At 48.0% G+C, this 23,480-nt stretch overlaps 1 protein-coding gene across 5 annotated transcripts in view; it reads right to left on the bottom strand.

Annotated features, from left to right (window-relative positions):
* sano (CABIT domain-containing protein serrano) overlaps window positions 1-23,480 on the bottom strand; it is a 232,343-nt gene that overhangs the window by 59,823 nt on the left and 149,040 nt on the right. Inside the window, exon 1 of one of the 5 annotated variants that reach the window (XM_031977958.2) lies at window positions 20,946-20,967. The exons of 3 other annotated variants lie outside the window; for them this stretch is intronic. The gene's annotated coding sequence lies outside the window, so the exon portion shown is untranslated. Of the gene's footprint in view, window positions 1-11,249; window positions 11,352-20,945; window positions 20,968-23,480 lie in introns of those variants that run through there. One more of the 5 variants, XR_012999083.1, reaches the window with a different exon arrangement.

Genomic DNA, 23,480 nt, shown 5'->3' with positions numbered 1-23,480 from the left:
AACTATTGTAACTAGGAGACTAATATTCAAATGAATCAACACTTAAACGTTCATCGACGCATTTCTCTATCTTTCGCAGTTTCTACCTGTGCGCTAAGATTCCACGACATCTTCCTCCACAATTCCGTGCGTGTTTATCGCGATCATCCCTGGGAAAATCGAACGCGCGGCGTGGCCGCGATTAAATGCCCGCCGACCCGTTTCTTCCCTTCGTGGCAAAACCTTTCAGACGGGGACGAGATTAAACCCGAGAGGATCAATCCCCCGGCCCGCGCAGATAAGAAACGGCTTTCGATGGGACGGGAAGAAAAACGGGCTCGGTGATCGGGCCCGAGATTGCCGGGGCTCATTAACCAATTACTTTCGCCGACGGAAGGTGGGGGTTGCAAGCGGGCACGTTTCGAAGGAGCTCCGGGGCCCGCGTGCTCGACATTCTGCCTTTTTTCCGGCTTTTGACTAGCTTCGGCTGCTTCTCCTCGCCGTCACCTCTCTCGCGCACCGTAATAACTTCCTCACCGGCGGCCGGCAAGAACGCTCGTCATCCATCATACCCGGCGCACGGTTCTCAACCTCTACACCCCGGTTCTGGGCCCCATTTAACGAAGGGTCCCGCGACGACGTGCGCCGTTCTTGGGCGAGACACGCCTCGTTACCGGACTCGGTTAGTCGGCGACCGTTTCGCGTAATCTTTCTTCAGCGCCGGTTAAGTCGGACATTTCCACCGCGAACCGTCCTCTCTCTCGTAATTATCGGTTGACGAACGCCCGGCTGATAGCGATGACAGGTTGTTAGTTGCGCGAGCCACTAGGACGGGGAAAAGTTTCGATCGGCGAATGTTACGATTTATCTTTAAACGCTGTGGAATATTTGAGTTTGGAATAATGGCGGTGGAAATTTAGGATGTTGTTGGATATTTTGTATTACTGGTGGAGTAAACATTTGAAATTTTGTTTGAAATCTTCTTCATTGTATTTTCCAGAAGGGAAAGATTATTAAAATTTGAATCTAATAGTTTTTACGGAATCGTCTCGTAGAATGGTTTGAGTGTGTCAGTCGCCGAACTTTGAAAAGCGTTGACTCGCGACAATTTTCACTGGAACTTAATTTTAGCCGCCGATTTTTTAAGGCCAGCTGTTGAACTTGAGCTTAATAAGAAAACGAAAAATTGGGTAATTGGAGTCGACGGTTGCGTGCAATTAAACGGAGCCAACGCTGGCAGTTTTTCACGGCTGGCGAGCCGCCCAGCGGCCGGCCGGAGACGTGTCCTTCTTAAGATTCCGTGGTGATCCCCGAAACGTCTCAATAATTGCTAATTGGAAGGTGGCACGAGTTTAAAAAGTGGTCGCACGTCGTCCATCACGGATCAGCCGCCGCCTCGCACCGCTCGCCTTTATGTCCGACTCCCCTCCGTCCTCTTGCTCCTCCTTCAGCACGTCGCCTTCACCACGAGCGGGCAATCATCCGTACGTGTTCACGGCGAATACCTGACCCCGAAAAATTCATTCAAACCCAGACGAAGCCTGAGACACGGCTTCCTTTGTGCACTCGACGTTCCGTTCTCACGTTCCGCGGTCTTCCTCGACGTTAACACCTACTCGCAATTTGTAATCGCTTGTCGCGGTGATATTAATACCAGCATTTAATAATCATTTGAAATTCATACATTGTTTCAACGCTTTTCAATTTATTGCCGATTGATTTATAATTTATTAATTGCTCGTTTCGAATAGCACGTTACATGATCAATTTATTATTGGAAAATAAGTAGAAAGTCCTCTGTTTTCATTATTAAAGTTGGCTCGTATTAGTGAGACCAACTTTCAACCAGCAGTTGATCAGATTTTTCACTTTCGAAATAAGATAAGAGCATCCCAACACGTCCCACGGATTCTCCTTTCTTCCTCCCCCAAATCAACGCGGTCGCTGAGCAAACATTCTTTCGGGGAAGACAGCCGATCGTCCTTTCTCCCAATTCATTCCGTCACGTACTCGGCCGAGAAAGCTCAGCGTGATCGTCCAGTTCCTCTGGTGCATCCTTCGCGAGATGCGCGAGTAAAAGGTCCTTCCCCCCCTCTCTCTTTCTCTCTCTTTTCCTTTGCACCTGACTCTTTCTTTCCCTGTCCTTTTCTTTCTTCTTTTCATCCACGGTTCAGGAAGCATCATCCTCTTTCCCTCTTTCTCTCCCTCTCCCACCGTTCCTCCGTCTTTCTGTCTCTCTCCCTGTTCGTCTTCTCCCCTTTCCCTTTCGTCCTGCCCCGTCACTGTCAATAAGTTATGTAGCGGCGCACGTGCGCGCCCGCTAATAGAAGTACAAAGCCCGGCTGGAAAGCCTAGTAGGAAAGCAGCTACCGTGCCAGCGGCGAGGCCCCGACGAGTGACCGCAGAATCATCGTTCCCCGGTACACGGACGCTGACAGCCTTTCCAATTGTGCAAGCCAGCCAGATGCAACCGTGGATCGATCGACCGGCCGGGAATTTAATGCCGTCGATTGTTAACGTCTGGTTAACACTCGGCCGGGACCGGTGCGCGCGCGTGCCGTTCGCGGACTCGAAAAGGAGGCTTTTCCTCTTTTTTTTTTTGTTTCGTTCGGATCACTCGACCGCTGAAACGGATCAACCGTCCGCCTTATATAATATCGAGTCGAGTGTATTCAAGGAACGCGTATGTATATCGTTTTAAATTAAAACAAATGTCTCCGTTTTGTATAGATTAAGCAGTGGAATTCGTTCCCGCCTTTGTAAAAAGAAGTCTCAAGGAATGGAAATCTTTGACAAAAAACGACTACGGACTAATTGTTACCGTTAAGTTTCCATTTATTATTACACTGCACTGCAGAGGAAAGAGAAAAGGACAATGAAAAAGATGAAGGATAAACAAATTGAATTGTAAAGAAACGAGAAAAAACTTGGGAAACAATTTCCTGTAAGGTCCTTGCGTTATTTATATTACCTGTGCCGGTATATTATATAAGCCTACGTGACTATTTATTTATTCCGTTCCTATAGCGGTAAAATCTAATCGAATAAAAATTAAATAAATGTTTGTAATTTAGTAGTTACATTAGCTTGCAAAAAACCAGTTGTCTTTAGAAGGTACAGCTGTACAGTTATCCGAGTATTAGATATTTATCTAGCAAATAGTATATCATAGTCACTGAACGTGGAGACTTCAACGTGCGATTAAGCGGTGCTCGGAGACTTCAACGCGTGGATTGCGATGCGCGGAAACTTCGACGCTAGATCAGAAGATGCGCGGAGACTTCAACGCGTGGACAAGCGATGCGCAGAGACTTGGACGCATGGTTAGGCGATGCGCGGAGACTTGGACGCATGGTTAGGCGATGCGCGAAGACTTGGACGCATGGTTAGGCAATGCGCGGAGACTTCGATGCCGGGTCAAGCGAAGTCCTATCGCGGCCAGCTTATACGTACACACACTGGTTCCATCCAACGCTTCCCTCTTCGCGAAGAAGACACCATAAATAATTACCTATCCAACGCAGGATTAATCTACTGATTTAAATCAGAGCGCGCCGGTTCACCTTGATCCCGAAATTTATTAATGCAACCCTGGAGCGGTCGGAGATATCGCTCGGAACAGTTTCGTCGGTGTCGTAGGCGCATTAAGGATGCAGCCAGAGGATCGGCAACCCTTAACCGCTCCCCCTGTCACGCGTCAGCGCCTCGTTAAGCCGGCATTGATTTATCCCGACGCTTATTTCGAATGACACTGCATTAATATCCGCGGATATTTCGCGCGGTAATTGCGCTCGCAAAGTCCGGCCAATAAATGGCCGCTTCCATTTCGCCGACAGGATGTATTTTACTGGCCGGACGAGGGGGGCCGTTCCGCGGAATGCGTTCGAATTTGCGGCATTAAGAGATTCTCGAAATAATTTAATAATTTACCGGGCAAACGGAAACGCAGTCTATTCGAGGCTTAATGAAATCGTCGATTTCCTTGATCGCCGTCCCTGTTAATAACATACAGGGTGTTCTGTAACTTTCCATTCGACCAATAAGGCTTGATTCCCGTATAAAACGGTAACTCGAAAATGTCTAATAAAATTTATATCTCCGTGTCTTTAAATCCTTCAGCATCGTCGAGGCGAAAGAAGGATCCACGAAGCATCGATAATTCTCCTTTTCACGAATCTCTCGCGAATCTCGTTTCCAGGAACTTGTTCGGAAGAAATCGAACAGTGTCTGTCTCGTCCCGCTGCGGTCAGACAATCTCACGGCGCTGCCGAACGAAAGAATTGATCGATATCCGGGACTTATCGAGTCGCGGAGAGCAACATTGTCCCCTGGCTGGGATACGGCGATTATAAAACGCGACCACGGTGATGCATGGGTCCGGCGCGAGAGTGAAACGGGGCCAGGACGACGGCGTACGATGGAGCCAGAGCATTTCGCTTTCAAGCCTATTTCATAACAAAGCCGCAGCGACGCCGGAGCGCTCGGGCTCTGCGGTCGACCGAGGGCAGCAGAAAAAGACGACGCGAACCTGGCCTGGAGAAGCAGAAAAAGAGGAGAACGGGCAACCCGCGGTCCGACAGCGCCGGCCACGTTCGTTCGTCGATTCGAACCTCCGACACACCACCTCACGCCTTCTCCTCCCTCATTTTTCTGATGTTCTCTCTTCTCTCTCTCTTTCTGCCTTTCTTTTTGGCTTTGTCTCTCTCTTTCTCGCTTACGTAATCATTTTCGTCTTTTTACGAGCATCGTCCCTCCTATCCTCTGCGGCCGGGTCGCGTCACGGAGGTTAAGGTATCCCGGTTGTTGCATGGTTACGCAGTCGAGACGCGTTTTTTCGCCGATCTGCCCACGTGGGACCGCCTATGACCGGAGGACGATAAGCTGACAATGAGACGCGGTGCGTGCCATTGTGTTGTCATGCGGTTTCGGGAACCGTGGTCTTCCAGAATATTTCAGTTAAAATTCCTTCAATCTTAACTTGTAGAATCGTGTTTGCGTATGATTGCTAATTGTCTTTAATATTTTTTTATTTCGATTCGTTCCTGTACATTCATAGTAGGTATTATACAATATGTTTACTAATGAAAGTGATCCATGATTGTACATAATCAAGTCTGTGATCTATCTTGCATAAGGCATCGAATTAACTTCCACGATTAATAAAGTGAATCGCGTACCTCGGACGAAGATTTCATCTGATCTCGTGTCTAGATTCTATAAATGTGCACGCAACGGAAATTATGGTCGGCTATCCCCTAATCGGAGAAGAAATTAGTTGCCGGTATAATGTCCCGCGAATATTGTACACTGGACCATCAATTTTCGCAGTATTAGTCCGGTTCCGTGTCGAGGAGGCTGGGTTTATGGTTATGCGTCAACCTATATCTGCTCATTATTTTCATTCTGAATGATGCGGCACCCCCGGCATAAGGAAAAGTGGCTAATTCAGTCCCTGAGACAATTTGAATAAAATGGTCTTCGCCACGCCTGGCATGATTATCACGCGGATTCTTGGAAACTGCGTGTCTGCCGCCTGTCATTTGCGCCTTCATTGTCATTCAGACGGCATTACAGGCATTAATATACTATTAAATCGGTCGCCAAGCCTGGTTGCGTTCGCGCCGCGACTACGCACACTGTAATCCGCATTCTAACTCGCACCACCGTGTCGCGGTCGGCTTTCTTTCGGAGAACTCGTAGACTATCACCTTTGAAGCCACACCGTCTGCTCTATTAACCTTTTGCACTCGAATGATGCAACAGTTTCGGACGAGATATGAACGACATTCTTTGAAACTAACTAGCGAGAAACCATTTACAAATACAGAAACGAAGTTATATTATTTCAATGTTTCACAGATGATTCGTGGAACACTTAATATTATATATAAAACTTTGTAATTTTGTTGCATCAAATCAAATCAGATTTGATAAAGTTCTCCACGCTTCAAACAGTTTTTACCACATGTACTTCGAAGAGCTACTGAGTTTATTCGAAAGTATAGTAAGGTTTAAACGGATGCAAACATTTTTCTAGATAACGTAAGAGTTGAAATTGTAGCTCGATTACTGATACGCGATTCGCCGCCGCGTATGACACGTCGCCGTTACGGACTCGATTTTTCGTGAGCAGAGAAACTGACGGTTACCATCGTCGTGGTAGTCGTCGGACAAATTGGTCGGTGTCGTGACTTTTCTCGAGAAAAAAAGGAGCGGCGAGCGGTTTCGCGTAATTCGATTTCCTGCGGGGCTCGTTAGAGGGACAATCGGCGAACGCTTCGCTCGATCTTCCCGGAACGTAATCGTGTTTACTTCCGAGCATTCGAGCGAGACTGTTGGACGCTGGTCCGTCGCGCCGTTTAGATCTCAACTCGAGAGGAACGGGCCCCAGCGCGCGGGCCCTTCTTGTCGATCCCCTGGCTAGCCTTGTTCGCCGGCTTGTCTACTTTGGTCCTCGTTTTCTCTTGAATCGCAGAAGAAAACGCCGGCCGCCGGGAATCGGCGTATATACGCGTCAAGTCGGAGAACCAGATCGGATGGATCTTAAAGAGCTCTTAAAACGATATTCTGATTATTACATTACAGATGCTTGAAGATAATATTTTGTACAAGATTTATTCAACCCATCAGAAACTCCAACGAATGATATATATCAAAAACCGTTATTATCCAAAGAAAAAATAAAAACACCTTAATGTATAAACATTCCTCATCAACGAATATGAATTCCTTAATTCAATACTTCCTTTCTGCATTTCGTTTCATACTTTACTGATCTCGTTCATTATAGTTCATTCCTGAAATACAGCACCACGATTTATTTAAGAAATATAATATACACTGGTAATAAAATTATTGGTTCCCGACGAGATTCAAACTTTACATTTTCCATAATTTAATTTCACGCGACAGCTACCAAAGTAAAATCATTTAACAATCCTCAAACCCTGACTCCCTCCGTATTAATCGCGCGGTTTTGCTTCTGTTCTATTTTCGTATTACACTTAATCGCGTCGGAATAAAATAGCAGCGTTTCAATGTTACGCGTCAGGCCTGAGCCACGCGGTTTCGAGCGTTTGCCGACAAAAAGCGCGGCGGGCTTTTCGAAATGAAAAAGGAGAAGCAAGAATCCCGTCGAACGCGAGCAGATCAATCTCGGCGACGCCGATCCAGCCACGGAGGAGAGACCGACACGAAAAAGGAATCGTAGTTTCCTGCTACCGGACGACTCGTTTCGCCGCCGCTTCCTTTCGCCGGCGATCCTGTCTATATTAAGAACCGTGTATGAAGGGGCCCGGCAACTAAGTGGATTGCATCTACATTGCAGATGTTTTCTCGTTCGTACCGCCTCTTAATTGCGGACACTCGTCCTGCTCTTTCCGCCATGAGGATCGGGGGCCTCCTGAATGATGCCGGAGTGCGCTGTCCTGTTGCAGGTTCCGTCATTTAACTTTGCAACACTGCTATCTGTTCTAGATGATGGCGTTAAGTGAAGATGTTCCATCGGAGACTCGATACCAGAGTAGATAACAGGGACGAAAAAAAATCGCGCGTTCCAGGGGCGATTACAGATTTCAAAACTATTTGTTACCTTTATCGATTGCACGCAACCTGCATTCACAAGTCGCTTCCAATCGTCTCTTAAAGAGGACTGGATTTCGAGATATTTTTGATCAGTCTTCGAGAACTTTTAGATTTTGCAACACTTCGAAAGGTGTGCAAAGGAGAAATGACAATTTTGTCTATTTCGCTGACGCGTTGGATTATTCTTTTGTGCATTCTCGTTTGCCGAAAATGGAGAAATTTACCCTTTTTGTTAGAAACTTCGCATTATATTTTATATAATATTGTTTATATAATTATTTATATAATATAGAATACTGTTAGAACTTTAAAGGAGCTTAAGTTTAGCGAAGAAATCTAATTTGGCCGAGTGCGAGTCGAGAGATGTTCGACTGGACGACTCGGGAGACGTCTATGTTTATCGAGTGCATCACGTCTATGGAAACTGCCTCACCGAAAGGTCTCAGTTCATGAATTATGAAAAAAAGCGGGGGTATTGCGGAGGCAACGTTACGCAGGAGGAGGTCCCCCTTTCTCGCCGGGATTCTACCAGGCAGCAAAGATTCCACGAGAGATCTGGTACCCGTTTAGACGACCGAACGTCTCGGCCGAACCCGATATCATCGCTCGTTCGGCTACATCCGATCCGGTGGAGGTGATTTCTTTACAGGCTTTCCCACGGGCAGAAGGAAGGAAGAGACCCGGCATCGCTCGACATTGTTGCCCGGTACGATCCATGAGAAGCACAATCGTCATTGTGGCGTGCCATTAAGAAGAAATTAAAAGGACTTCCGGACGAGCTGCACGCCGACTTTGATCCACGATGCTATCGACATCGTCGCGGAGAGGAACGTTTGTTCCGCTTCGAAGAAGAATACACCGAATCGAAAAAATACTCGTGGAATCTTCGATAAATAGAGGAATAATGAAATGATTCGTTACTTTGAGAGAACTTGATTTGCAAGTGTTAACCCTTTGCACTCGATGGCGACTATTGCCACTTGACTCGATACAGCAACATTACGAAGTCTTATATACAATATTGAGCTTTGAATAACACATCGATATACGAAATATTGAAAGTAACAACACTAGTCAGTTTAAAATATTAATAATAATTTCGAAGCGTGTAGTCTATATGTCACCAAGAAAATGTTGAATATCTATTGAAAATCTTGCGAGCGCAAAAGGTTTAAATAACTTATACCTTCTAAGAGAGACATAATCGAGAAACGAAGGACATTACTTCCAATACCTTTAGCACCTATCAGAAAATTTAGAAAAACCCAGTGGGACGCGTCTCTGAAAAAGCACAGGCTAAACGAAGGATTAATCAAACCGTCCGAGGACAACACGGGAGGAAGCATGAAATTGAACTGTTCGAGCACGGAGGATCGAATTTACGAGGAATTGGGGTCCCGAGGGAGCCGACGGTCATCGATATATTGTTATGAGGCACGACGACGTTAATTGGCGGGACGGAGGCGGCCGCGGTCACGTAGCGGCGGGATCCGTACGATCGAAATTCACCGAGGCAGCCTGACGAAATTGCAAGGAGGCCGCCGTGGCCGGGGCCCTGGGCTCGCCACTTATCTTCGATCGGACGAGTCTCATCTTGATTAAGAAGGCCCAATTGAATAAGATCGGCCGATCACGGAGAATCCACGAGGGAGAGCTCGAGTCGCAAAAAAACGAGCAGCTTCCTTGATGCCTTGATCAGCCAATTAAGAGCCGAACCGGGCTCGGCCGGAGGGCCGGGGGATGCGTATCCGACTCCGCTTCTTGTCCGTCGCCGCGGCTTTCAATGAAATACCCTCGGCGGCCGTCCGAATTCGGCCGCTTTTATATTAAAACCCATTACGCCGTCGAGCAGCGCGTTCGCGGACGAGCGCCGCGAGGTAACGAGGAATCGCCTCGCGATTCCTGTTCCGAAACCGGGGCCAGGCCAGCACGCTTTTACGATATATTCCGTTCGTGTCTTTAAACGGCAATCTAAAGCGCGCTACTTTATTTAAACATTATCGCGGCGACCGAGGGGGAACCTCTCGACGCTCCTGTGGGAACGTATATGCGCGACGAGATCGCGCGTCCGCGGTTCGATACACTGCGTCTCCTTAATTGGGTGCTAAATAATGTAATAAACTGGTTCGCCGGGAGAACTCCGAACGCAATCGAATCGCGCCCTTAATTATCCGCGCGCCACCGAAACTTTGTTGCTCCCATTGCTCAGGAATTATTGAATTAGTGACCGGGGCCTTGGCATTGCGGCGACGGACGCGGATGGCCCTGAACTTATTCAAGGCTTCTTTATTTGAGGACGAGTATAATGAAGGTTGATGTTGCGACGGTGTATGCGATCTGCGATTTTGGGATTTAGTGGATGAATTGAGCTAAAGATTTCATGTTGTTTGTTAAGTAATGTAAACGATAATTCCATAGTTCTGACGATTGCAATTTTGGAATATTGTTTTTATTATTTAGATGTAACTTTTTAACAATTCTTCAGGTCTGATTCATATTACGGCCCCGTACTTTTGAGCGACACTGCGGCTGCACTCCTCGCGGAAAGCGCAAAACGAAAACAAGTCCGCCGGCAGACACCGAGGCGCTGGCATCCAGAACAGACGTCCGAAAACAACCCGGTGTCAAAACCTTCGTCCGTTTCTCAACAACGCCCGTTCGCGCAGTCCTCTCCCGAAATCACGAGCCTTGTATTTCACGGAACAGAAGGCCCAAGGCGGCCGAAGAATGCGGATCAGGGTTGCACGCTCGGGGTCCATGTCTTACCGAATCCCACGCCCACGCAGCCGAATCCTGAGACCGGCAGCCCCGTAGAAAGAGCACCGGGATCCCTTCGGTATTATAAATTAGGTAAATCGTAATGCAACCGCTAAACTACAATACTTCTATAACAATCCAGTTCGTTCGAAATAGATCTCTGGCAATCAATACCAAACCTATTATCTCCAGAGAAGAGTTCCCAATCGCCCCAACCAATCTAAAGATAACTACATTCACTTCCAAAGAGGAATTCCAGCGGTTACAAAATACAATATACCGCATCAATAACAATATCCGTAATGTCTCACTCAACCAGCGCATCGAAGTAAATCGCGATATCTCATTCGGTGTATAAATGAAAATACAAAGGCCCACAGCGATCTTCGCATCGCATCAACGATCTCCTAAAGACCAGTACGTGCCAGACATTCACGCGTGATAAGCCCGAAGAAGCAGCTGTCCCAAAGAATCCCGAACAATGTGTCTTTAATCTCCCGAACGAGCGAGCGAGTTCGTCGAAAAATGGTCGAACGGTGGCTCCGTTCGGGACGGCGTATATCTTCGTCGATCGGGCCCGGTTCATCGATCCAGCCGTCTCTCTCGGCGATAGCCCGTGCCCTTCCCCCTCCCGAATCCCCACAGTGGCCGTCGGTCCCTGTCGGTCCCACGGCCGTCGGGCGGCGCGCGGCATGGTCCGCGTCGTCTCCTCGCGTACCTCGTTCGGAGGGCAGAGGTGGCTCGAGTGCACGAGATCGCAGCTATGCGCCAGCGGAAGATCGCCAGCAGGGCTCTTATAGGAGGGACGGTGGGCGCCTCCGCGTCGTAGTTATATTTAGATTCGCGCTGACCGGCTTCGTGCTTCTTGTTTTACATTTAGCCGGGCATCACACTCACCGGCACCGGCAACGGGCTTCGTCGCTGCCCTCCTCACTCCTCCCCGCCCGTCTCACTCCGTCGCGCTCGCCGTCTGTTCTTCCATCCTTCGGAAGAGCATCTCCGTTCCTCGCGATCCCACAGCGGGAGAGATCCTGCGGGAGATCGTACCCGTTTAAACCGCCGAACACGTCTTCTCGTCCCGAAGCCCAATACCATCCTCCGGCTCGCGTACATCCTCGTAAACGCGACCGACTCGCCTACCCGTCAATCTCGCGACCGCGGGATGAATAAGTTTCGACCTGCTCCACGACACCAACGCCGATCCTCTGCGCGTCACTCGCTTTTTGCTTCGGAGGGGAGACCGGCCTGGGTCGGGTTTGCAGGGATTCGGGAGTGCGATCTTGGGGCGCAGCTGAAGGGCGACTTGGCGTTGACATACGATTTGTGGAAGTTAACGTGGATACGGGATGATCTATATGTAATGTGTAATATGTATAATGGAAATAAGGAGGTGAGAAGTAAGGAATCGAGGGTTGGCGAATGGCTGTGCAATCTTTGTTTCATAGATGTTAGATTGATGCAGGTTGGAACGAGTAGCTGGGGTTAACGTCTAAATCGAGAGTAAAAGGTTTAAATAAAGGTTTCACCTTGGAGAGTATTCGATCCTAGGAATAATCGAGTCCTTGTTTACCCGCAAACAGAAGTCTGGGTTTATCGGATTCCTTGAATCGACGATCCAACTGGAGTGAAATCGGGTTTCTGCACGACCCCAGTAATTGCAAGCGTTGCCTCGATACACTTGCACCGCCAGTAGCGATACATCCTGGCCGCTAATTTTTCTCGATCAACCAGAGCATCCTGCGGCCGCTTAACGGGTTATTAGCTCCGATTAGAGCCTATTAATTTTGTTGCGTGATAATCTATCCCCGGCCGCATGCTGGAGTTCGCGCGACCCCGTCTGTCATATTGAATTAGTCCCTGATAGTTTTATTTAAACGGGGTGAGATTAATTCCTCGGATGAGAAGCTGCTACAGTTCTTACCTAGGGGAGAGGATGATTTAACGTTGACAAAAAGAAGGTGGCCGGAACGGCAAAGGAGGGAGCAAGTTCTTTAGCTGGTTCTTTTACTATCATTGCAGCGCGAGCGGATTGGTGTACGATAGAATCGTGTTACCATTGGAAATGTAAGAATGGACGTGCTTCCTTTTACCTGGAGTAGGCGAAAGTAGGCGAATTTCAAGCTTTTATTGCAGTTTCCAAGGCGATACTATAGTTCTCATGGCAACACTCTGATTTCTAAAGCGGTACTGCAATGCCGAAAGCAGTACTATAGTTCATAAGGCAGTACTGTAGTCCTCAAAACAATACTGCAATTCTCAAGACGGTACTGCTGTTCAGAAGGCAATATGTAATTCTCAAAACAATGCTGCATTTCACAAAGCAATACTGTAGTTTCCGAAGTGATACTGCAACTCTCAAGGCAGTACTCACGTTCACAAAGCAGCACTGTAGTTCACAATACTGCAGTTCTCAAAGCAATACTCTAATTTCGAAAACGAGACCTTAGTCATTAAGATGACTAGCTTCCAATGTACATAACTGTGCAATCGCTCTTGAGAACTACAGTTCCCATCGGCACCGAATGTGTCCGACATTCCTTCGAAGTGTCTTCTTTTCGTCATCTCATAGTAAGTGGCTTCCTGAACCCGTTTCCAATCACCAAAAGTCCGTTTCTTAGGGAAAAGCGTTATCCATCGGCGGGTGGCAGACGGGGCGACACTACTCGACGGTGGAAAGCGGCGGCGGGGAGAGGCGCAAGGAGCTTAAGGAGCGTATTTTACGATCGAATCGATTATCCACGGCTCTGCACGTGGGTAACTTCGCCGACGAACGTGTGTCAAGGCCTTCCACGGGCTGAAACTGCTCCGTGGATTTAGTTACGGCCCGTTGTTGCTTCGCCCCGCGGCACTTACCAGCGGGAGGATCCCCGCAACCTTAATCCTTTAACCCGGGAATCCTTGAGCATTTGTCCGACGCGAAATTGCCGGTTGGAACTGGACGCTGACAAGTGGTCGATACTTTTTCCCAGCTTTTCTTCTCCTCTTCCTTCCTCACCCTTTTTTTCTTTTCCCTTTTGCTCTGGACGTTACCCCGCGGCTTGGGTTTCAATTAGAACCCCGGCTCCGTTCTAATCTGCATTCGACGCGAACGCGTTGAAAGCACGTATTGTGAACCGGGAAATACTGCGCAGGGCTCTTTGGTATTGTTCTCTTTTATCGTGGTAACACGTTCCGTGCGAGATGCATGCAGTACCTATTATAGACGGTTGGAAAACTGATCTTTCTGCTTTCGCGCCGGTTGAAACGTTCCGTGCATTCTTTTCCGAATTATTATTACATTCATTTCTACCTGTGTTATGTAATTATGCACTCATCCTTCCAAGAATATTTTCATATTCAAGAAAAATAGAAGAACATCGTTATTGTTCTATTTACCTGTTGTTACTTCTTATACTCTTGATGTTCCTTATTTTTCGCGTTCCATCCTCTTCCATCGCGAGATAATCGAATTCATTGTCCCTGGGATAAAAAGGAATCGCTCCGCGCCGGTATTCCCCGTCGGGATTTCGATTACAGTGCAGCCGCGAGTTTCCGATCCGTTTCCAACAGTTTTTTCGCGCGCGATCCGGCCTAAGGAGCGGACTTTACGATCGAATCGATTATCCACGCGGGGTAGTTCGCGGTGGGTACGTGTGTCAGGCGTACGCGCTCGCTCCAAGGACTTCCACGGGATGGAACTGACGGCCGGATTTAGTTACGGCCCGTTGTTGTTGTTCGCTACAATGCAGCTACATTCTCGTCGTGCAACACCGGCGCACCGTCCGTATTGAGTAGCGTGAACCCCTCCGGGGGCTGAAACAAAGGGCCGCGGCCGGGGTTCACCGACACGAATAAACAACAACCGGCGAGAGAACCCGGCCGGAAATCCAACTCGCTCGCCACGAGCGCGGCCTCGAAAAATTTTGATTATTAATTACCACGGTTCGCTCTCGAGAGACCGAGGCTTCGAGATAAATGGATGACCGTCCCGTGAACGTCTCGAGATAACGTGCCACCGTTACTCGTTATTAAAGAATTTTTCGCTGGAACCGCATTTTCACGAGAAACCATTCCTCTGTGGAGAATCGAAGCGACAGAAACTTTTCGTAATGAAAATTGCGAAGTCTTTCAACTTCCCTAACACGGACACTTAATCCTATACACTCGAAAGTTTCTCATTAAAACTATTAACATCCTCTTATGAGATGCACACGATATTTTCTGAAACTTGAGAAGTCCGCATAAATCAAGAAATTACTTTGTCTCAATATTTAATCATATTAAATATCTAACTCTACAATCTTATCGAATCAAGTGCTAACCGCGAGCCTTCCCATCGCAAACCTTACTATTAGAAGTTCTGCTCATAAAAAGGGGTAAAGTCTACTCAACACTATTCTACCTGGCAATTATGCACCGCTCACTTTCCGTGGCAACGGATAGTTGTAAACGCGAAAGTAGACTACATACGTTTCAACATATCGTCCACGAAAAAATCGGAAGCACATCTAGAACACGATGAAAAGCAATCAATCGTTCTCGACTGGGAATTATCGGAATTTTCCGAGGAAGCTTGTAATTCTCAAGTCATTCTCGTTTGAAATATCGAAAGCGAACGAGAACCGACCGCCGATCGCGGCTTTCTAATCCGTCGAGGCATCGGTTCATGCGGACTGCCACGCACGATCGGATTGTTCGGCCATTGATCGCAGCTCGCTCGCACGCGAGGCAAGTCGACCGTCGGCAATTACATTTCTCGATGCAAAGCGACCGTTGCCGGTGGGTTTCCCCGGCCGGACGGAGAGGCCACCGCGGATTAATTGCGATCGCGGGACACCGGGTACACGCGGACATCGTCGGTGGCACGGCAATTTCGTACAGACCGCTTATCAAGGGGCGGTAGCGGACGTTCCACCCTTTCTTTCCTTCCGGTGGATTATTTCGCGCGCGGCGCCGGCTCGCTGCGGCCAGTCGCGCTGCCACGGCGCAAAAAGCCGTGAGGACTGGTTAAATAACGAGTTAAATAACCGAGATGCCCGCGAACGCAGTCGCCCCGTCCAGAACCAGTTAAAATCGCGCGATCAGCGTAAACTGGAAAGGAACGGCCGGCGACTTGTCGTCGTAAATATAAATCGTTATAAATCACGGGTAGCGGGAGCCGCGGATACCGAAAGAATCGATAATTGCTTTCGCCCGGTGTACCGGCCAATTACGAGGCCGAAAGAAATCGCTGGACTTAATCGGCGATATCTTAGAATCGGACACGAGGCCTCGCCTCGCCATGTATCCCCGCGCCACCTGATAAATTATTTAAATCGCACGTCGGCCGAGCCTCCACCTGGGACAACGCGGTGGTTCCTGATCACCCCGTGGGCGTGGATTCCCTTTCTTTTATCAGATCCCGAATCCTACCAGAGCGAATCCCCGCGAGGCTGCTTAAATTCTGGGCAATTTCATCCGCGTTATCTTCGGCGATCGAGCGGACTCGGAAGCTTGAATGCTGATGCAGTCGTCGGTTGCAGTGTCATTCTCTTCTGGAGCTTCCTTGTCTTCGATCTAGGAAATGGCGCATCGAGACTCTTGGATTCTAATGAGTCTTCCTCAGTTGTGCTTTAGTTTTATTCTTCGAAGATGTTTATGGTAATAGTTTTATAGATTTATAGTTTCATAGATTTATAGTTTCATAGATTTATAGCTTCATAGATTTATAGCAACCCCCTTACTCGCGAGAAGAGAATAAATCAAAGAAAAGTGATGACGGATAGATGAACGTGCGTAGCTTCTGGTTTGTGACTGCTGAGGCTTTACTGAGTTTAATCAACGACTTTGATCTCCGCAGATACGTATCCAAATTCACGACTGAATTTAGCGCCGTCTTCCCTAGCTTTTTTCCATCGGTTCTTTTTCCGCCATTCAATGGAAACTCGCCCGTACGACGACGATACACCGGCCGGTACAGTTATACGGCTGCATATTTAAGCAGCAATATTTTTGCACGCGTTCCTAGTCTTCTTTCCTTTAACGGTGATGCATTCGTTACGGTACCACTGTTGTTCTGCGCATTCTTATACGACTGCTAAGTATACGGTTCATGTGTAACGTTCGGTCGGCTCGTCGACGCCCTTGAACAATAAACCGCACACTTTTGCGTTCTCTGTCTTTCTTGTCCGGTTTCCCGTGAATCTCTCTCTCCCCTCTCTCCTCTTGGACAATTTTTCTCTGTTTCCCTTCTGCGTGTTCGTTTTCGTCCGTTCTTCGTGTCCCGCGTGTCGTCCATTACCGCGCCCAACGCTGAAAGAAGTTCTGCACCTGCTTCGACAGGAAACATTTCCCTCCGTTGCACGACAGGATGTATAAAATTAGCGGGGGGACGCATCGAACAGATATCCGCGATTTTCAACATGAAAATTTACACCGCGAGGCTCGTATCGCAGCTCGATCTCCTCTTAATTCTCGAACGGCGCTGCGTTGTGTTTCGATCTAACTGTTGCCGGTCGCCGCTTCTCGTTCGTTTCTTTGTGCGATTACATCGAACGGTGTATAGAAACGAATATATGTCAGATATTCGTGGTCGTGTGGGAAACGGTTGGAAACGCGCTACAAACGAGGGAACGCTGGCTCTGCCGAGTTATTTAGGTTTCTACGAGAATCTACTTATTTCTGGACCACTTATTATATTTGACTACTTGGAAACGTAACATAGGAAATTGGAACATTATTTCAGATTATTTTATAACTTGAATCCTTGTTTCTACTCGGACCTCATGGAGTGTCGAGGTCTTTCCTTCCAGTAATTGGATTGCTGCAGCCGGCGAAACTGGACTGCATTTTTAAACTTCCATTAGAGGTATCACGGTCGATCCTACGGAAGTTCGATCCTAAATCTTTGCTCCGTGGATCTCAAGTGTCTTAAAAGTGGTTGAACGTCTGTCGGACCACAAGGCGAACCGCGAAACGTTATAAGCAACGCTTATAGAAGAGATTAAAGGAACTTTTTGTAGATTATACTACTTCCGACTCTAAGACAGAAGGTAAGAAAAAATTCTTTCATCCCCTCAGACGCAAAAGTCGTGCATTGGAATTGATAGTAACTGTCGGTAAATTTAAAGTGCGTGCTTATATTAATTAATTATATTATTTTTATAATATCGTCTCAATCAGAAAGTTGAACGTTCGATCGCCAAATTTCCGGATCGCTTCCTATCGACAGAAGCTAAACTCGCCATCGCTGATCCTCTTCATCCAGCAGTTCCTCGGATCCGTCGCGGGTAACGAGCAAAAATATCTCACAAATTTTCCAGCAGTAATTTTCGAATTTCTGGCATGCCTGGCCGCTCTTCCGAGCCCGGTCACCGATTCGTCGATCGGCTCGCAGAGTAAAAAAAGATAACTCTCTCGTTCTTACGGAAGCGAGCGCGTCCCGACAACCGGTGGTTACCGACTGCGTCGCACTATAAATACTTAAGGAGTCGCTAAAGTTGACGTTTTAAGAGGGAAACTGCCGCGTTGCCCGGCCCCGTTCCACCGTCCGTGGATATCTAATACAAAATGACCGCGGCGGATGCCGGGGCTGCCGCGGCTCGCGCGCAACATTCGTCCGTAACGCGTGCGCTTCATGTAAATTACGATCTAACTGTTAAAAGACGGTTCGCGGCGAGAATTCAACGAGGTGCACCTCCTCCGGCCGCCCCTCGGTTCATTGTAAATAACTCTCTGTAATGAGGAGAAATTCTTTGCCGGGCTCGTGGTCCCAGCTAACAATCGCTTCGCGACCGTGGACAATAATTAATGACACATGCCGGAGTTTGAGGTGCTCGGCACGCTGTGTTTTGAGTCGGCTACCACGGAAAGGCCCGCGCTGAGCATTAACGTGCCACGATCCTTTCCGGCAATCCGCTCGAGGAATTTCGTTGCCTGCATGAAGACATCACGTTCCCTGATCGATACGCGCCGGAGTCAAGTTATCGAAAAACATACAGGCGGCTAACGACCCTCCGCAAACCCTTTCCAACCTATCGATGCTACATCCCCTACGCGAATTATCGTTTTAAGACTCTTTCCCTCTGCAGACCAGGCTTTGGGAATTACTCACGATTGCCCAGGGGTTGGCCAAGATGGCTGCTTTTTGCGAGCGTTCTGCGCCTTCGCTCGTGGACAATGCATACGTGCTCTTCCCTTGTGAATAATTTCGAAGTAAAATTGTAATATCTTCGATACGAATACCAATTTATTATTATTCAGTAATTAAGAAATACAAACGCAATATCTGTGTTTTAAGCGTTCGAAGCTACATGGTATCTAGCAGATTTCAAAAGGGAAATATTAATTTATTATTTTCACCAGAAAAATATAGGAATTTCATTCTCATTCTATGTCTACGTTTGCTTCAAAGCATAACAATTGCTGACAAATAAATAATATTTCATTTGGCCTCGAAAGAACTGAACACTATACGTTAAATTTTATTTGAAATCTTCGAGTTTCACATCATATTATAAGGCAAGGGGTTAAAGTAGGAAACTTGGTTCCTCGCAAAAAACATTACACGTTTTTCGTTGGCGCGTCCGATATTCCTGAAAGGCGAGTCGCAAAAGTCTGAGCGGAAGAAAGCTCGTGGCATCCGGCGGAGGGCAGAAAGCGGCGTTTTCCCGAGTTTTTACGCGTGACGGGATGGTCCCCCGTGGAAAGGTGCATCGACCCACGGGCACCCAGGCTACGGAGGATTTTAATTGCAGGCCTGCCGCACCGTTTTTCTAGCGGCGGTAGGAAGCGAATTACAATCGCAAAAAGGCGTGAGGGTGCACGGGGAGGGCCGGGGAATCGGCAATTAATTCATCGAGCGCGGGAAATATCAGGAAATTCCCGGGGATAGGGTGACGAGGTACGTCTCCCGTCCCCTGCCCCCCATTCCGCCACTCGCTCCTTAATTAATCGCTGAAAGAGGATCGCTTCTTATCGCGGTTGAACGCACGGTCCCGATCCAATCAGCGAGATTTCTCTGTTTCGCGGCGAACGCGCGCTCCTTTTTTCTTCGGCCGCGTTGACCCCGGGGGAAAAGACGAACGAACGGTCCAAGCGGAACGGGACAGTTCGATTTATCGGAAGATGGGCCGGATGGCTTGAACTTCTGTTGGGAACCATTCTGTTGCGTTCTTTTTCGAAACCACTTGTAATTATCCGCGAAAAGAAACGTTACCTCAAGTTTTAGATACGTGAAACATCTCTGCAAGCCCTATAATAGTCTTTCTAACATTTTGTGAGGAAACAGAGCTAGATTTTAAAGAATTTGACGATTATTTCACTTCTATATTCTTTATTTACGACAGGTAAAAGACTCTCCGATTACTTTGATCACACTCCGACTAGCCTCGAATCGGAGATCTAGGAACTACCATTTCACTGCTCCGGTTCCTTTTAACGATCTGTTAATCAATTTCAAGTTTCCCGGCGCGGAACATGAAAATATGTGTAAACTATTCTGAAATATACCGTTTCGTTTTCTACAATTATCATTTCATTAAACCCCGATCGAACGATCGCGAGGGGAAACGTTCTGATTCCGTCCCAGTTTCTCATCAACGAAATGGAGTTTCGCTATGTAATTTCGAGCAGCCGCCGGAGCGTACAGCGCGCGACGCGGCCGACGCGTTCTTCTTTTTTAATTAACAACTGTGGTTTCGGTTTCTCGGTTGGCCCATTTTTTTAATGGAGCGGCCTCGCCGTCGTCGGAGGACCGTACTCGGCCGCGTCGCGGAGTGTGCGCGCGTTCGGGGTCACGTTCACACGAAACCCACTCGGGAGCATTATTAATTCGCTAATTCTAATTAATATTAATGCCGCCAGGCCGCGGCAGCTCGCCAGCTTTCTTAATCGAATGAACGCTCGTGTAAGTGCTTACTTACGTACGCGCGTATCGGGACGAATCGCGAATTCGCGTCGGCGAAACAAAGAGGCACACTTTCTCGCGCGAGTGTTCGCCAGACGCGTCCTTGAATTTCAATTTCGCGGTGTTGTCGCTCTCGTTTCGCTGTAATTCGATCGGAAACGCGGCCGTCGGCTCGAACACCGACTTGCATCGCCTGATACGAGCGATCGGCGCGCGGAAATTTTTATTTCCACGACGAGCAATTACCGGGGCAACGTTATCGCGGATAAAGAGCGGGCCGGGCATCGCTGGGACTAAAGTAGCCGCCGAAAATACGCCGCCGGCCTGGCCCGAGTCATCCGAATTACCATAATTGCCTCCCAACGGTTGTCGCGAAAAAAAAGGGGACCGATAACGCGGAGGCCCTCCTTCAAACTCTTAAACTCGGCTTTATCGACCGCCGAACGTGCCGAATTTACGATCGCATTGCCGAAAGAAGACAAATCGAAGTTTGGTCGTTGCTCTCCCAATCGTCGCTCGATAACTGATTCAGGAACGTTGATCGCCAAACCTTCATCTTCGAAGAGGAAACACAAGCAAAGTATTCTGTAGCGTTGTAAGTAAATATATATCCTTCGACGCTAGATTTACGAAACGAGTCAATTCGACTCACATTAAACTTCATGAACATTACTTGCTAAATATTTGGGTTAATTCTAAATAACACAGCTATGCGAATACGCATGCTAGTCGTCTATTTTCGAAGCTCTAAGTAACTAACCTGTAATGTAACTGTACAGTATGAATCCAGCGTTAACGAATTAAAGTATTCGAAGCCTCTTTCTTCGTTTCCAAGAAATTCTTCTTCCCGAACAAACAGTTCCCAGCGTAAAAAGGATCCAACGCGTAACATAAATCCAGCGAAGAACCATCGATCACGGGATCGATTCCCGATTCAACGGTTCCCCCGGGTAAAATTCTCTGCATAAAGTCCCGTTCCGTTTCCTCCGTCCCGGCGCAACGACGTGGCATCCTAACGACGCGTCTCGTTACGGGGACGGAAGGGTTTCGAGCCGGTGGAACGATCCAGCGATGGAATATGGATCGACGTTAGCCTCGAAACGGCTCGAACGTTTATCGATCCCCGGGCCCCGTGGCGGTGGCACCGCACGTATGCAGCCCAGGCCTATTTGGCCAGGTGGCCCGTTATCTCGGACGACGTGACAGCGTCGCTCATTGCCTCCGCGCCGCGACAACTTGCGTGTTCCGGCTACCGATTCACTTTGCATTAACGACGCGTTTATCGATGCCCACCGGCCGGCCTGCCGGTCGGCCGCGCGAACCGGAAGGACGCGTCACGTCGCCGTGAAAATCATCCGGCACGCCGGCCGTCGACGGCCACCATTTAACGGAATCCGGCGTGCAATCGCCTGCATATCAAGTTCAGCCGTTCCGCCGACAGGCGTCGAGTTGCACTCGCCCCGTATCTCGCAGGCGGCTCGCCATCTGCGACGTGGATATTTTCACCCGCGGCTCTGGGATATTTTCTCGGTACCCTACGTCGGGGCGTTGGGTTTTCCTTTACACTTGCGATCGATTGTTCTGGTAAGGGGATCGCAGATTCTGCATCCGGCAAAATTCGGAATGCTTCTGTACAGGAGTTTAAATTAATCCTCTGTCTTGATTTCTTTCGTGGCTCTAACACTGGAACTACCAGATGGGTCGACATGACCTATTCTTCATTTTTTCTTTCACAGTCATGGAAAGCATACGAATCGAGAAATAATTAAAATAGTTGATTTATTGATATACGAATTAGAATATAACTCAGTTGATATCTCATCGACAGACTGCTATGGTTTCTAGAAAAAAATGTTTAAAAATTAATTCAAGTGCTCGGTAGTCTTAGTATCAAATTTTTATGGTCTTTACAGAAGGGTTTTGGTTAAAGTGATTCTAACGAAGTTAAGTATAAAGCGACACAATGGCGGATATTAATAAAAATGGGGTTTCACTGATGGTTTCTGTTCCGTCGTGGAACAAGGGGCCTTTCGGGATACCGAGGACCGCGGCACGTCGATACACGGTTCTGGTTTATGACACGGGCGCAAACACGATCGAGCGTTCGGGACAGTTGATCCGGGGCCCGGCTTCGGCCATTGTGCAAGTCATCCATCCGCATTCGAAAAGGCAGTCATACATCCGCATTCGACAAGTCAGTTAGACATCCGCATTCGTCAAGACAGTCATACACACGCATTCGACAAAACTGTTCTTTCCATAGTTCACGACACGCGTTCGACAAATAGAGTTCTCGTACAACATTCGGAAAACTCAATCACGCATCATCTTCGAGTCTATCACACGACAGACTCGTACAAAATTCTCGATTCGAACAAAACGTAACGCGAACACGCGACCACTGCTCTACCGACGGATCCAGGTGCCCAAGATTAATTTGGCGGGCATCACACGTCGATCGTAGCGTAACAATTTCTGGTTATACGAACCGGATCTGCTAACTACGATCCAACATAACAGTTTCAGTATTATAGGACTGTGCAGAGGTATAAACTTCCGCGATCTGCTTAGAAATCAGCACATACGGCTAAGCAGTTTTAACAAGTGCAATAAATACCTCTATAAATTAAAATTCCTACGCTTCCCACAAAAAGCTGTCAGGCCTCTCAGAATTCTAATACATATTAATGCAGCACTCTATTAATTAAAACACAAATTACCATATCTAACGTTCAGAGAACCTGTTCCGTATGCCCGCGCGGACTTCGAGGTGTCTGATCGAGAGAAGCCCAATCCCCTAGAACGGAGATACTCGAAACGAGCTGGTAATACGATCATTTTTATCCGACACTTTTTAGAAACGCCTGGGAACCGATGATCGTGTCCTCTTCCGATGCTCGATAATTCTGCTGGAGGAAACAATCGGCTGACCCGTGATTCACACACAGGAAATGCAAATCCTTCAACCGCGTTCTATCTTTCTCTACCCCCCCCCCCCCCCCCCCCCCTCTCTATCTCTCTGTCTGTTGGTGCTCCCCCTAGGTCTAATCATCGCGATGAAAAGGATTCAATCGGCATCGCATGCCGCTAACTGCTTTCCATTGGTTCTCCTGTTATTAAATAACCTTGGAGTCCAGTGTTTGCTCCTCCGTGGCTCGTTGCCACGGCCAGGCGAAACCTGTTACATCAGACGGTCACGAACACACCGGTCCACCAAGGGAACCAGAGACAGAGGGACAGGGAGGAGAAGAAGGGGAAGATAGAGCGAGGCGGAGGAGGAGAAGGAGGAGGAGGA

The sequence above is a fragment of the Nomia melanderi genome, chromosome 8 (assembly GCF_051020985.1).
Source record: "Nomia melanderi isolate GNS246 chromosome 8, iyNomMela1, whole genome shotgun sequence".
In the NCBI taxonomy this organism is placed as follows: domain Eukaryota; kingdom Metazoa; phylum Arthropoda; class Insecta; order Hymenoptera; family Halictidae; genus Nomia; species Nomia melanderi.
Note: the sequence above shows the minus strand (reverse complement) of the source record. Positions and strands in the feature narration are given on the sequence as shown.